The sequence below is a fragment of the Adelges cooleyi genome, unplaced genomic scaffold (assembly GCF_023614345.1).
Source record: "Adelges cooleyi isolate 19-005CV unplaced genomic scaffold, UGA_ACOO_1.1 ACOO_flye_CR_arks_rails_tigmint_CR_PRNA_167, whole genome shotgun sequence".
Classification (NCBI taxonomy): Eukaryota; Metazoa; Arthropoda; class Insecta; order Hemiptera; family Adelgidae; genus Adelges; species Adelges cooleyi.
In genome coordinates, this window is record NW_026095824.1 from 718,227 (window position 1) to 734,402 (window position 16,176).

The window sequence follows — 16,176 nt, forward strand, 5'->3', positions numbered from 1 at the left end:
TTGCTTGTTCGTCACAATATTCCGTTTATAAACAACCGAATACTGTACTATAATATATATATGTGTGTGTATTGTGTGTGCTATTTAACTTGTGAAGTCCGAAAGTTGCTACTCCTATATTGTTAAATATTTGATTTGGCTTTTAAAATATTTGTATTGTTTACATATAAATACAACAAAAACATTTCTCCGCCAACTCTCTCGACGAAAGACTATATCTATTTCATTCGATAATTAATTTTTTAAAGTAGTAAATATACACTTCATCAGATCGTTTTTTTAACGGATAGTATAAAAGTTACTATTTAATGACCATTTTTGCTATTAGCTTCGATTTGAGGCCAAAAAAGTAGTTTTATTTTTGCTTTTCATTTGACAGCCACGAACATACGGTAAAACATCAGCTGTCTGTGTATATGTTAAAATATAATGGGAATTCTCGATAACTTCACATAAGGTTACTCGATTTTCATCGTGTGTTTTAATGAGATATCGTGAAATCAGCTTCCAATTACAGTATTTGTCCGCCGGGCAAGGTATCTTGTTTAAAGTATCTCGTTAAGTCGTATTACAGAGAAGAGGGATAATGTTCTGACGTCCGTGTACAATGAATCACAGCTAACGACAAAGAGTAATGCACCAGTCGAAACTACTTATTTTTATCACAACGGTTTATCACTTGGCATTTCGCATAATCATATTATTCGGTAGTAATAATATTAGTACTTTCCCTTTGAAGTGTATGAATGTTTAGTTGAAAAGTTTTCTCTAAAATACCGACGTCGATTTGTTTTGAAATGTCAGACGTTTCCACAACATGCATTTTTCTGACATATTTGGGATTTCTGTAAAAAAAAACCGACTATTGAGTTGAGCAGTATATTGAATTGCTTTTTACTTTTCAATAGAGATTGATTTTAATGGCAAAAAAAAAAAAATTATTAGTATAGTACAATTTTATAGTTAACATCTATACAGTAAAATTACTTATCCAAGAGCGTGTACTGTTTAGTAAGAGTTTAAATTTGTATAGAATTATTATTAGTTAAAACTTCTTTGAAGTCTATTCACAGTCAGTATTATTATGCAAACGAATTTGTATTAAATTTCCCAGTACTACTTTGTTATATTGTCTCATAAACAGAACCGTTTGTATTTAACAGACTATTCTGAAGGCAATAGGATTACCTATTAGAGGTAAATCGTGATGGTAATTTAATTATACATTTCATATTATTTTCTCGGGCTTACAACTTTCAAGCGAGTAAGTTTAGTTTTATTTTCCTTTATGAATTATATTGTTGCGTAGGAGTTAGCGTACAAAATTCAGTTGAAAAACGTCTGTGCTTATCATAAACAATGTACGGTACTTAAAAAATATCATGAAATCAGCTGAATATAAAACAAAAGCCTAATCAAGCACACCAGTTTGTTTCATTCTACTCTTCTTGATTTTATTTTAACAAACGGTGTAGTCAAAGAAAGCGAGTATTTGTTTTTTTTTAAGTACTTATGATTTTTGTTTTGTTCTACTTAAAAGCTACTATAGGATTACTCATTGTGTTACGTGGAGCCTTTAGGTGAATGATACTTTTAATTTAAGATTACCTTTCATTTGGGATCCATTGTGAACATTTAAGTATGTATTGAACCTTAATCCTTATTATAATGCACAGTATTTTGTAGAACTATTCATGAAGTTGTATCCGAATTTGACTTTTATAATTTCAACTTATGCGTATGTTACATCCCCACCCACTCTACATATTTAGTGTAATTTTCAGACCTTAAGTCCTAAAACTACTTACAAAAAAGCTATAAAGAGAAACAGTTCCCACCCTTTCTCGGGATAAGGGTATTTGATACTTTTTCAATTTGTTAACGCGTATTGATAATACTATGTCTTATGAACATTCTATACAAACAATTGACTATTTAAAAAAAATTATAGAGCGCTGTAGGTGCAATTAAGTGGGTCATAGAGATACAAATGTCAAATGTGTTTTGTTTATTAGATTATTGATGTTAAAAATAGCACAACTAATGTTCAGCTTACGTGAATAGTGAATACGCTTTCACGAGGAAATTACAATTAAATGTATTGTTTTCTAGATGGTTACATTTTGCTTTTGTAAGAATCTTCTGAGCTAAATTAGAATAAATGAACGTAAGCCATGCTGAAACGGCGTCCCGTTGAAATGTAATTGCTTTAATTTACCTCCTGTATATACAATATATATATATATATATATATATATATATGTATATAATATATATATATATATATATATGTAACTTGTACGTGTATAATAGACATAAAGCCTTTCGCGCGAAATGCGTGTTCTGAACAAATTTAAACAAAGGCGTTGACAACTAAACTATGAATCTTACAACACATTTATATTATTTTTAATACTGCGTCTTCAAACTTTTCAAGAACAAAATAACGTAAACGTTTAAAAAAAAACTCAATATTTATCTACTTTGTTTTTACTTTTTAGTGTACAATATCAGTAATAATATATATGAAATTTAGTACAACCATACCGTAAACGCGAGATATAAAAAAAATTCAAAATTTTGAGTACACTTTCAGGTGGTATCGTTTTATGTTTTTATTTTCGGGTAACTATAGGTGTATGCTTTTTTAATTTTGGTATATTATGTACAATATACAACAATGTAAATCTTTACATTAACCGAGTTTAAATATTTTTCTAACTATCCGTAACAATAACTAATGGTACCTGTGCCGAATTTGTGGGGCCGTGAAAAGTCTTGGATAACTTTTGAGATGTGTTATTTATCGAACAATTTGGCAGGTAAAAGTATTGACAGCAGTCAGCCGAAGGGGTAGGCTTTGTGAGACGGCTGTAATTGAGTCATGTGCATTGTCGTCGGTTGTGACTTGTGACCTAATCCAAGTGTGTTGTGCGAGTGCTTTCGACTTGGAAACGACTCGGGATTACACGAAAGGCACGCCTAGGAAATGTGTTTGGGTATAACCTGTTGGTAATTGGAAAATATATTTTGAGTGTCTTCCATATGGGATATAATAAGTTCGGCTTTAGAAACCCGGAGAACAGGATAACACATTTTTTTCTAGTATAGTAATCCCACAGAAATGTGCTGATCGTATATGGCGAGTATTGCGAGTGTTAAGTAGATATGATAGATAGATGTACATAGATATGATAGACCATAAATACATTTCGATTAAATAAATCATTTTTAACTTATACATTTTCTAATTAGAACATAAATAAACTTGTAATTGTTGATGACGCGTAGATAGTGAAAACTGAAGTAAGCATTGAGTTAAAAGAAAGGAAAGGATTATAGGACATTTTAATTGTTTAGGGTATTACAGACTAATTTCATGCAATAGGTTTAATATTTTATGTATTTTTAAAACCATAACCTAACATTAAAAAACATTGTTGTCTAAAAAATACACGTAATTAATTTTGAACAATAATACTAAACCCATTTTCTTTAAGCCATGTGGTAGACCAACACGTTTGTGGGTTAAGCTATTTGTTCTGGCTTCTATATATTTATACCCCAGTTATAAATACAAGACTTAAGTACGGGCCTGTGAACGTTTTTAAATTCAATTTTACAGTTTTATGAAAACAAATAATTAACTGGCTATGATAGTTTTTTAAATGTTATTTTTTCATTAATTTCACTACGTTTTGAAAAGAAAAATGATGAAAATATTCTGTTACTCTAATGAAATTGTTTTATACACAAAGTTTTCACTAAAACTAATGTAATTATTCATTTCTGTATTAAAAAGCACTGTAGCGTGAGACGGCGATAACTCGGTATACGATAGGTATAAAATATTATTATTATAAAACATCGTTGTTTACTGTATAGTTATTGTTATTTTTACTTTTTATAAATACACTAAGCGGTTTCAAAATCATTTTTGCAAAAACTGTAAAATAACAGTAAACGAATCGAATATTATTTGTATTTTCTAGCAGCGTAGGTAGCCTTTTTTTATCGAATATTATTTTTATTGTGTACACCAACTCATAAAAAATAAAATCTATTTTTAAAGTTATTTTACCTAACATAACAATAATTGTGTTTCTTAAAAGAATCATTGAAATACACTCTCTACAAGTTCCAACCTCCATAAAATAATTGCTGTAACCGACTTATGAAAAGACCAAATAAGTTTTTATACATAACATGCAAGTATTAATTACTGCGAATTATTACATGTAATAACAGTTTATGAAACTTAAAACTTAATGCAAATCTTGGCCAGCTTTACTGTAAATTAAATAGACCATATTTTTTGTATTTTTTTATTAGAATATCAATTTATAACTTTTTCTTATACTTAAATGTCAATGAATTTTTTTTTGTTTTTTCAAATGTACGAACACTTTTTTAGTTTAATTGATATCGTATTATGATATCTAACTCTTTATTCATCCCATTGTCAAAAAAAAAAAAAAGAGAGAATATAAATACTCGTTTTGAGGTCTAGTCATGTAATGAACGAAAAAATGTTTTCCCTTTTTTTGTTTGCTAAAACTGGATGTAACTCGTCGTCGTATTTACCTTGTTGCAAACAACAATGAATTTAAAATAGATAGGTTGTCTCACGCGACTCGGTGTGGGTGTGTACACATTAAACGGCGCATAGGTAAAGACGTATAAGACTTCATTTTTTTCCCAACGTGATTCGTTTTATTTTTAGATATTGTAATTCGGTCGTTTTTACTACAACAAAAACAAAAAAAACGACAAACGGTATTTAGTCAACCTTGTACATAATAATATACTTTATTACAACGAGTTGCGTAACTAAAAATACATTTAATTTCTTTAATTGTACCAAATCGGTTTTAATAGATACATTTTCTATTTAATTGGAAACAAAAGACTAATAAAATAATAGGTTTAATGGCATTACTACAACATTTCATTGTTTAACATATAATAGTGTGTAATAATATGTATAGCAACAGTGTATAACAGTTCGAGAATTATGTTTACCGTTAATCGCAGGTTGCTAAATGTTTTTCTAATGTCTTAAAACATCAAGGATGACCCGACTGAAATATATTGCTACATAGTCGTTAATGACGTTTGATATAGAAGTGCTATATTGCGGGGCATTCAAAAACACTCGTATGACAGATCTATTTCACATCATTTTTTTTTATTTTGATGAATTACACATGTACCTATAACTTCACCTATGTGATACTGGTATTATGTTTGATTTTATAAGAAAGTAAAAAATGGCCAATAAATCACTAGGTAGATAACGCTTGTATAGAATTTTTTACTGTCGGTTTATCAAGTACTTTGTTTTTGTTGTTTATAATCACCAGTGATGGATTGTCATAAAAAATCTGTCCTGTTATTAATTAAAAAATTGTGAACGTCTGAATTTCCTTTCTACCTAATTTTATAAATTACAAACATTTTATTTTGACATTAAAAAAAACTAATATACTAGCATTTATACGAAATAAACTAAATAAAAAAAGCCAGTACAGTGGGGTCGGGGCATAGTGGGGACGGAGAGGTCACAGGTCACAGTATAGGGTTTTTGATATTATTTTAGTTTGTTAATGTTTATCGATAGTACTATGTTTGAAAAACAATTCATATAAATTTGGAACTTTTTCGACTATTTTTAAAAAAGTTATAGAGCATCGTAATTTGAAATTGAAAAATTTGTACATTTTTAGGGTGTTTTTCTCGATTTTGATTGAGAAGGGGTGACTTTTTAAAATTTTTAAGTATCTTCCAGGTGTGATTTCTGATCAATAGAGTTGCTACACGAAGAAATCGGTTAGGCAATTTACGAGAAATCGTGGGTCCAGACACAAAAATAAAAAAACACATCTTTGTAAAAACAATACCTTCTCAGCTTCGTACTGAAGCTAAAATACACTTACTATAGCAAACTAGTCAGCAAACATATATTATTAATTTATATTAAATTTTAAGCTCCGTAACATTTAGGGATTGGCAAGTAATTCAAAATAAATAATGATTATCTTTTTAGCGAATAGTGTGATTTTTAAAATCATATCTCTTAAGGTTGTCTTTTAAATAGTATTTTTTTATAGTATTCTATAATTTTATGTAAAACATTTAAGTTTCAAATAATTTAGATGTCATTTATGGGACATATTGCATATATTTCTAAGCTAATAAGAAGTTATAAATGTTATGTGATTGAGGCATGAGCTATTTTAACATAAATAATTTGAATACGCCATAAGCACGTGCTCCAACATTAGTACTTGACTTCTGTGAAAAGTAACAGAATGGAGAATGAATGATAAATTAATAACGTGACCGTGGGTGTTCAATGAGTTGGCAATTTGTGTGCAGCCTGCCTACTCATTGTTTAATAATATAAATACGGTACAATACAATAAAGGTAAATTGAGCGATATAAACAATAAAAATAGCCATTGTTGAGTAAAAACAATTGTGGATTTGGTTAACAGCTAATAATAGTTTTTTTTTTAAATAGAAACTATAGAAATATATTTTTTAAATGTTTTTAAGATGGTTTGGCATAATTACATTTATACTGTTCAGTATGGAAGCTAAGGTCAATAACAGAGATCCAGCAGTTTAGCTGCTTCTTTTTAAGTAATTGTGTTTAAAAAAACTGTGCAGTGTTCACTATTAATACTTGTTTTACATATCTTTAATAAATCCAACACATACGCTGTAATATTAAAAATAGATTAAATTTAATAACCTCTACTTACCTCATTTTTAAAATATTTCTTATACTGTGAACATAATTTTGGGCTAAATTATCAAGTCAAAATGATATAATATTCAAAATAATGTTCCAACATATTCATCTTATGAAAATATCCAGAACATGATCATGATTAATGGTCAAAACTCTTATACTAAAACTGTCTCAAGAAATATCCATCCATATCCATAAAAGAAGAGAGGTTCCCATTAAAGAAAAAGTTGTACTTTATATGTTTGAAACTATCATAAATAAAAAAATACAAAATGTATTTTACATAACATACCGTTATAATATGTCCCAAGAAAACACGGTAACAAATGTACATTTTCTATTTCCAATCCGAATAGTCCAATGATATGTTTTATCAAGTTTAAATTTTTAATTTGTTATGGATAATAAAAACATTTCGATTACATTTGCAGTCCAATACTATACTTACAATAAGGACTAACATTCGTAAACCTATAAAGTGGTTAAAACCACATTGTATGTAGAATCCTGCACAGTCCCATCAACTTTCTCATCAAATCTATTGAAAACATCTTCCATAGAGGCACGATCAAAAAGAGTAAACTCATTGTTACTTTATAATATTTTCTTCTGCATTGAAAAAATTATATTTATAATGATATAATGTTAAAATATACATTTTTTTATTTTATACTCTGATAAATAATAATACAATTTGAAAAATGGAGAAATATAGGGTTAAGGAATTTAAGTTTTCGACCCCATTTGTATGGAACTTATACTCAGAAAAATAAAAAAACCTATTACAATTAAAACCAACCGTTATGATTAAATTATCGCGACTTTTACAACAACAAAACAAGTTTAACTGTTTGAAGATTTAAAATTACAAATTATTTTATTTGAAATTTTTTTCGTAAAAATAAATTTAAAAACATTATTGTATAGTTAAATCACGTTAACTTTGGTAATGAAATATTATAATGTTTGACGAAATATATTAAGTGAATAAATATTATATGAAAATTGAAAAAATGTTACAAATTAAAATAACAGCATTTTAGCTTCGATGCAGAGCAGCGAAGGTATTGGTTTTTTTTCAATTTAATTTTGTTCCTTTTGATTTTTTGAAACGTTATATTTCGTTGTTGGTGCAAATAAAAAAATATTATATAATATATTTATTACTTAATTATATTTTATTACATACCTAGAAAAAAAAACAAACTTGTTGTAAAGTAGTATGAATGAAGAAAAAAATAAGTATATTAGTATGATTCAAACAAGTTAAGAGAACTTTTCTTTAGAATCCGTTAAAAATAATATTAAATCATTCCAGAAATTTCATGAAATGTATTTTATTAAGTTACGAAAATGGGTTTTCTCTGATAAACTAATTGCTCGGTGTAGAGAATGTTGTATATAATTGGTCTTTGCTTATTATTCTTTGATCATTTAAATACTGTTCATCAATACGGTTCCAGTTATTTATACTATGCAAGTATTTTTGTACTTTAAATTTATATTTGTAATATAATTATGATAGACTTGGTAAGTATAAAAGAAACATTATACATTTAAAATGTTGGTAGATTTTATTTATAATTAATACCATCAAAAAAATTATTATACTAAGAGATATACTGAGACTATACAAAGTAATAGCAAGACCTACCATAACGTATGCATGTGAGACATGGCCAACAACGTTAGAGGATGAGAAAAAATTGGCTATAGTAGAAAGAAAGTTTCTAAGGAAGATATATGGACCTAAAATAAATAATGTAACACAAAGGTATGAAATAAGGTCAAACGAAGAAGTGTACAATTAGAGCAAAAAGACTAAGCTGGCTAGGTCACATACTAAGGTCTAACATGATTGCAAAGGAGGTCCTAAGTTGGAGGCCACGAGAAAAGAGGCCCATAGGCAGACCTAAACAACGATGGTTTGATAAAGTCTCAAAGGATCTAACAACGCTAGGAGTTGAAAACTACAGGGAGGTAGCAATGGATAGAGAGAAATGGAAGGAAGTGTGTGCTGCAGCAATGGGCCTGAACGGCCTCTGAAGCTGAAGAAAAAAAAAATTATTAAATGAAGAGTAATAGAATGAATTATTACATAAAAAAAAATGTAAAAATATGATGACTCACGATTTGATAGGTTGGCTGGCTAATGGCATAATGTTAGAGTGTAGTGGACTTGATAAAACCACTTTGTTATCTAGGCACTATATAAAATCACTGTTGTAACTAATACTTCGAGTTTGAATAACTGTTAAAAATGGACTTGATATAGTTTAACATAAAAGCAATTAGAACTAAATATTATACTGAAATTCTATAATAAAGCGTTCATGAAATGATGCCAGAATATTTTACATAAATGGTGCCTGTGCATAACAGCATTAAACCGTAAATAACGGATACGCCTTTGTCATAAGTTAAAATAAATAAATGAATTCATTGTTTAAACCGCCGAAGGCAATAAGTTATAGTTATTTTTAATGGCAAGAAAAAGTAAAGGTAAACGTATGATTAATCGGGCGAGTCTCCAAGGTGTTATAATATTATTATAGATAGATGCGTTTGCTTTTCCTGTTTATACCGCTTATGGGCCCCGGTTTTGCGGTTCCGTTGCTCCATACATATTTTATACAAAGTGCTTTGACTTTGAACAAGGTCGAATGCACTTGCTATTAAATTAATATTTGTTTCGAAATATTTATAAACGCAAATGTGATAAAACCGTACCATTAAACATCAATTTTTTGTACTAAGGTCTATCTAAATATTAAAAAAGTACAAGACTTTCTAATTTTCACGGACCAGTACTTTTATTAAATTATCAGTAGTATGTTTTATATTGTTAAAATGAAAAATGTTACAATAAAGGGTAATTTTGAAGGCGATCTTTTACAAGTTAAGCAATATAAAGACTTGATGAAAATAATGACTAGTCGACGAACATTTTTATGTAAATACTTTTTAAGTTATTGCAGTATTTAAATTTTAAACGTATTAGCGGGGGAGATGTAGAGGTAGTTTTACTTAATTGTCTATAACTTTTCATGGTAGAAACTAAAAAAATATTTATTAAATCCGGCTTATTGTTTAGTCAGTATTTTCATTATATTTTTATTTCTCGTATAAATTAATTATGTACTATACATTCAATAGTTTTACTCTATAAAAACTCCCCTTTTGTTGTGTAAAACAACATATTCTTAACTAGATAATAAACAATTGACATTGATATTTTAGTGTAATAAGTCGTTTAATCTGTAAACACAAATATTTTCGAGAAAAAATACCATCCCATGAAATGTTGAAAGCCCTGCAGATTAGCCATCTTTTAAAATGTCTACAGTTTTTTCGACTCGTCTAAACGTTTAAACATTTTTAATAAATGTATATATTATATTACCGAAAACGTTTTTAATTTGTATTTTTAAAGCGGAAAAACAAGTTTCTAAAACTAAAACAAAACCGATTCTTCTGTCAATGTTTTATTAACGTTAAAGCAGTCTGAAAAATAATTTTCTTCCGTGAAAAACATTATTGTTGACTGCACAGCTCGGCCGACAACCTAAATTACAATATTGAAGGCAGATCTGGTATGCGGGGTTCTGTGAGCGCGATGCGATCGACTTGTCTTGTAATAGCGTAGACCCTGCCGTTGAAACGCGAGACTTGCAAACTTTTCCATTTATTTTTTTTTTTTTTATGCAAATAGTTTCCATTTACTGTGATTGCCACGCGGTCGGGTCAGGCCAAGTTAGACGGTATTATTATCATTATTATTGGCTGCGACGCGACGACCGCCGTTTTTGCCATTCTATCAGCTAAACGGGCCATCCGTCATTTTCGCCGTCATCCGGAAACACCGAATCCGTTTGTCATCGCCATGCGTGCAACTGACGGCGGGGGAGGTGGTTTGCGGTCGACTTGGGCTAAATAGTAATTTCCTGGGTTGTTTAAAAAGCCAGTGCGGTGTGATCGGGCACCCGGCCTTTGCGTTTACCGTACAACGCGGGTACGTGACGCGAATGTGATATAATATACTTACTCACACCTAGGAAAAAGGTAAATGTCCACGCGTAGCCACCGCATTATACGCCCTAGTGGCCGGTATACTAAGGTATAAAAAGTGAGCGGGGCGAGGCGAAGAATAAATTATTGTTGTATTGTTTCCCTAAGTACATTTGGGCTGCCGTCCGGGTACACCCGCGTTAACGTCTAATGGCGTTTTGTTTTCTTGCTCGCGTCGACACTGTGCAGCAATAATAATAGTCATTGACAGATTTTTTTTTGTTTTTTTGAATACTCCAAAGTCCCATACAACATTCTGGTAGACGATCAAAACCAACCGAATATAAGTAACAATGTTTTCGAAAACAATTTTTTAATCATACATTGCTGGTCAATAAAAACATTTTCTAACCGTATTTGTTCTACAATGTTTTTTATCGATTTTTTAAAAGAGATATTCATGTAAACTATAGGACTTGGCCCACAAGAACATATTGAAATTTTAATTTTTAATTTTATTGTTTTATAAAATTAGCTTATACGCTCTTGGTTCTCTCCACTCCAAACTTATATCGATACTTTCCTGCTTCACCGATAAAATATTTATAATATTTATGTCATGTATTGTTTTCTTCTAAGTAGTACAAGACCTATACATATGTTTTAACGCCTTTAACATTAGAACTAAAGTCTGTACGACGATAAACAATAATTATTATTATAAGACAAGCTACCCTTGACTGGTCATGCGTCGGCGTACTTTGCTACACCGTTTGTACAATCCATCACATATTCACATGTCTTACACACATCTCGTCAGTACTACTATTTCCAATTCAAAATTACTTTACTTGGCTAGCACATTCGGGTTCAAAATTAACTTCACTTGCAAACCAATGTCCATTGACATACAATATTATTATGTTAGTGCAAATTGAAAGTCTTAAAGCTAAACGTCAAATAGACATTGAGAAAGTGATATTCCCCTATGGCCTACACGCCCACTACGCTGATAATTAAATCTATTTAGTTACCACTTCTGACTTATTACACTGCGGTGATGTGGTCTAAACTTCCCAGTTAGATCTTAAGGTTATAGCGGCGGGCAAATTCCTCAGAACAAAACTGTGTTTATCAAAATCTAATCATAAACTGTGAAACGTTAGAGTTATAATTTATAACTTACATTTAACAATGTATTTACTACAATATAAATACATACAATTCTCTCATGTAGCAAAAATAAGCTTAGGTGCACGCTGAATTTTAAATGACCGGAAATCAAAGGGATTATACCAGTATAGTTTTTAAAATCGGTTATTTAAAAATTGAGCATTCGCTATGGAATGAATATCAATATTTCGTTTTCATCTGTTGCATAATAAAAAAATGGGTATAAAATGAAAAAAACATTGTTTGTGGATTAAAAAAACACACATATTCCAGCATTACATTTTTTTTAATACATAGTTGCTCAAGCGGAAGTCTGCCGAAGGACGGCGTAGAAAGGATTAAAACTTTTCTACGATTATATTTTTGTCGAACAAAACTGCCTGGCTAATATAGCTGTTATTTTAAATGCATGACATAAAAAAGCAACAAATAACATTTTCACTACCATTTTTCAGTAGGTACAGCTAAAAAATTGAAACGCTATTTTTAAAAATCTATGAGGATCCGGGCACGTAATCTATTGTTTCAATCATAAAAACGTTAATAAATAAGCGTTTAGCATCCCTTCCTTATTTAAAGGTGGGTTATGGTTTGTTTAGTTTTTATTTTTCATTATCAAGGAGAGTTAGCGAAAATGTTTATTTTCGGATGAAATGAAGTGTTTTAAATTATTCATCGAAAAAAAAAACAAACCCCGAGGTTGTACGTACGTGGAAAATAAAAAATTGCTAATTAAAAAACACAGCTTTTCTCGATTACGTTAGACTGTAACGAGATAGTGTTATAATATATCCAGGCCATCGCGGTTTATGTATTGAATCGATAAATTTGTTTTGTATTATGGTGACATTTGCTACGTTTTCCACGAAGGTTAAAGTGCCAAAACAAATATGATGTTACTAATTTTTATCTTATCAATCAACCAACGCTGACACTTGACACCACTATGAGCACGTCACGGCCAATAAGTCCACATAGTAATACAAAAAGCCAATAAATAACAATACCAAAAAAAAAAAAAACATGTAGACAATTATTATTATAGTGTACATTCTACGAGACTGAAACACAATAGTCGTTGTTTAATTCCGGTTTAACATCATTGGCCGTGCCGTTACAACGGCACATTGCAACTGTCAACAGGAACAAATGATAATGGCGAGACGACGATTAGCACGAGCCTAGTTCATCTGAACCCACGACAACCTACGCTGAAGACAATATGTTAGCAACGTCTCGCTTTCAAACAACGCGACGACGATAATCAATTCCCAACGTCTGTCATTTATTTGACGACGTCTTGGCTATGAGAGAATGTCACAAAACATACACATAACTAGACAGTACACAGAATAAAATATAATAATCGTGAAAGTATGTCGCAGGGAAAAATATCAATAACAACATTATTCTGAACTCTGAAAACGCTTTAACGGTATTGAGGTTTCACTTGACAAAACAATGACGGCAACGTTAAATACTATTTGGTGAAAATAACTCGTCCGAGTTGCACGCAAAAGTGATTATTTGTGATATAAATGTCAATGAGGTCATTAAAGAGCTGTTATTGAACTTTTATCACACGGCATGTTGTAAACCTCAATAATGATATTGTTATACCGTTTCCCAAAGCAGTTAGAGTTATTTTTAAATTGTATTTTTTCTTTCGGCCAATGTTGTAGTATACCTGTGTGTAATTATATTTCATTTATGTCTCAAGTTATGCTTGTATTTTGATGCTATAGGTAAAAGCAAAATAATTTTCTTAAAAAAAAAGTTGAAAGCATTTTGAAGTGTAGCTAATTTAACTCAGTAATATCTGATTTATTATTAAAAAAAAAAATTGTAAAATATAGGTTATAAATAGGGGTTTTTTTACCGGAACATATTTTTGTATTGTTTAGCTAATAAGAGAGATAAACAATAATTAGTGAGTCGTAAATCAAACAGAAAATAGTTTATTTTATTAATTAGTTAACATTGTATATTTGGATAAAACGATAATGTTTGAATGCTTTACAAACATATTGTTCCTACGTTTGACTTTTAAATTACCTAAGTATAATGTTCTTTAAAATATTAAATTTAACTGTTTTATTTGTTAAGATAGTTTTATCTAAAGAGTTGGCCAAGTACATTTCCGTGCTAACCATTGTACGCTTGGGCAATCGCTTTTCACCTCCTCTCATGGACTATACATCCCCTTCATAGCATACCCTGACCAAATCGGTTAGCTAAAACTTTGGCAATCCCACGGGTCATTTATGTATTTGTAAGACTGGACAAGTTAAATATATTGACTATACAAATTGATACACAACTATGGGTATTTCGGTTAGGTTAATGTGAGTAGGAAACGCCTTCTCGGAAATGTCAGTGTTTTTATATCAATTACTATCGAGGTCGATTCCTACTCGACAGACCTGGACATTGTTAATTATTTTCACATAATTGTTGTAAACGACGGCAGTATCAAGTACAGACCGAGACGGGCGACTCCTGCCCCCTTTGTCATGTTTCATCAGATTATGTTAATAATCTCCAAATAAAATTCCTGCACTTTCGGTTGATGTTCTCTGATGGACAGCGAACGACCATCGTCCGGCTTGCCCTGGACTTTCGACAGCACTTTTGACGACCCATTACGTTTTTCCGGTTGCAATGCAAAACGCGGACGACGGCAACCATCGTGTATACTGTTGTACACGCACCGGCTCTGTGAAAATGTGCCCGAACACGCGAACCGAATGAAGGGGATTTTTTTTTCTCTTGTTCGCACACCTCCCCAAGTGATATCCGACATAACCTGTGTTACCACCTCTTCGTGTATGCACGTTATACCGTGTGCCGTACACGGCTGTCTGCTGTCCCATAACGCGGACGCACGTGGTGGAACCCGAAAGGAATATAATTACAATTTAACGTGTTGTTTCGCAGCGCAGCTGTTAACAAACTATTATCACATGTATTGCGTTTATACCGTCGGCGTAAATGTCGGTCGGTATATTTTTTATATTATTAATTCTTAACCCGTACAATTATATTCGCAATCAATGAGCTAATGTAACGTTTTTGCTGTCACGGCTATGACAGGATAATAAAAATGTATGTTTTCTACGTTGTTTAAGCGAATTATACCTATTATACGTTTTATATTTAATACATCAATATTATATCTTGTCTGTTGTTTTTTTTTTTTAACGATTAGTTTTTAATTAAAATCTTTAACAATAACGTCGTTATTGGTCGTCGGTTACCATTATGTTTTCATATCAACATTTTTCGTTAGACCAGAAAATTTAGTACATTATAAAATGTAACAACTAATATACTTTATTAGTTTTATTCGAGTGGAGAAATTCGATTTCTTTCTCTTCGTTTTTAATTAAGTACAGCGTTATTTTCAACCATAGTTGATTGTAAAACTTTTTCTTAAATAAAACTTACACCGCAATAACTTAAAAATACAATTTCGATAATTTGTTTGGTTTCTTGTTATCATGCTTTCGGTTTATGATTAACTTGTATTATTAGCCGTTTTTTTAATTACTATAATTTAACCAACGCCTTAAAAAAAAAGTATTCATTGTTGCATAATGAATCAGTCCGATTAAAACATCAATTCGATTACACTTTATGTAATCCAGTGTATTTTTTTCATTTTAATAGTTGTTTTGTTTTAAACTTTTTTAACGTTACACAACGCGTTTTTATAATATAATATCCCCAAAAAATACTATATTGTGATTGTAACTGGTATAACAAGTTTTTTTCATTTTTTTGATGGTGTATTCAGTATTGTATTTATTATTGCACATTTTTATCTGTTGATGCAAAACTATTTCCGTATTACATAAGTGTAGCAAAATTGCCTATCTATAGCGCCGACTGTCGTATTTTTGCTACGACAACGCTGTGCTAGACACACTTGGGGCCCATTTCAGTTGATGCGTATCATGTACTTCACAAAAAACACATTAGTTATCAATCTATGTTCGAGTAATATGACGGTTTTGTGTGTAATGTATAACAAAGCACATTTATGAGCCTCGAGTGCAAAAGCAAAAACGGTAATAAAACGTATTGTTTTCGGCGCACCGGAACAATAAAATGTGTTATTATAAAAATGAAATATTATTTTATGCCTACTTACTTATTGCTAAAAAAAAAAAAAAATAGTAATAATAATAAATTTTGTTGGGGTGAATAAACTAAAACAGTAATGACATTCAACGGTC

At 30.5% G+C, this 16,176-nt stretch overlaps 1 protein-coding gene across 4 annotated transcripts in view; it reads left to right on the forward strand.

Annotated features, from left to right (window-relative positions):
• The window catches only part of LOC126832749 (SCY1-like protein 2), a 97,487-nt gene that overhangs the window by 24,103 nt on the left and 57,208 nt on the right, over positions 1-16,176 (forward strand). The gene's annotated exons all lie outside the window — the stretch shown is intronic.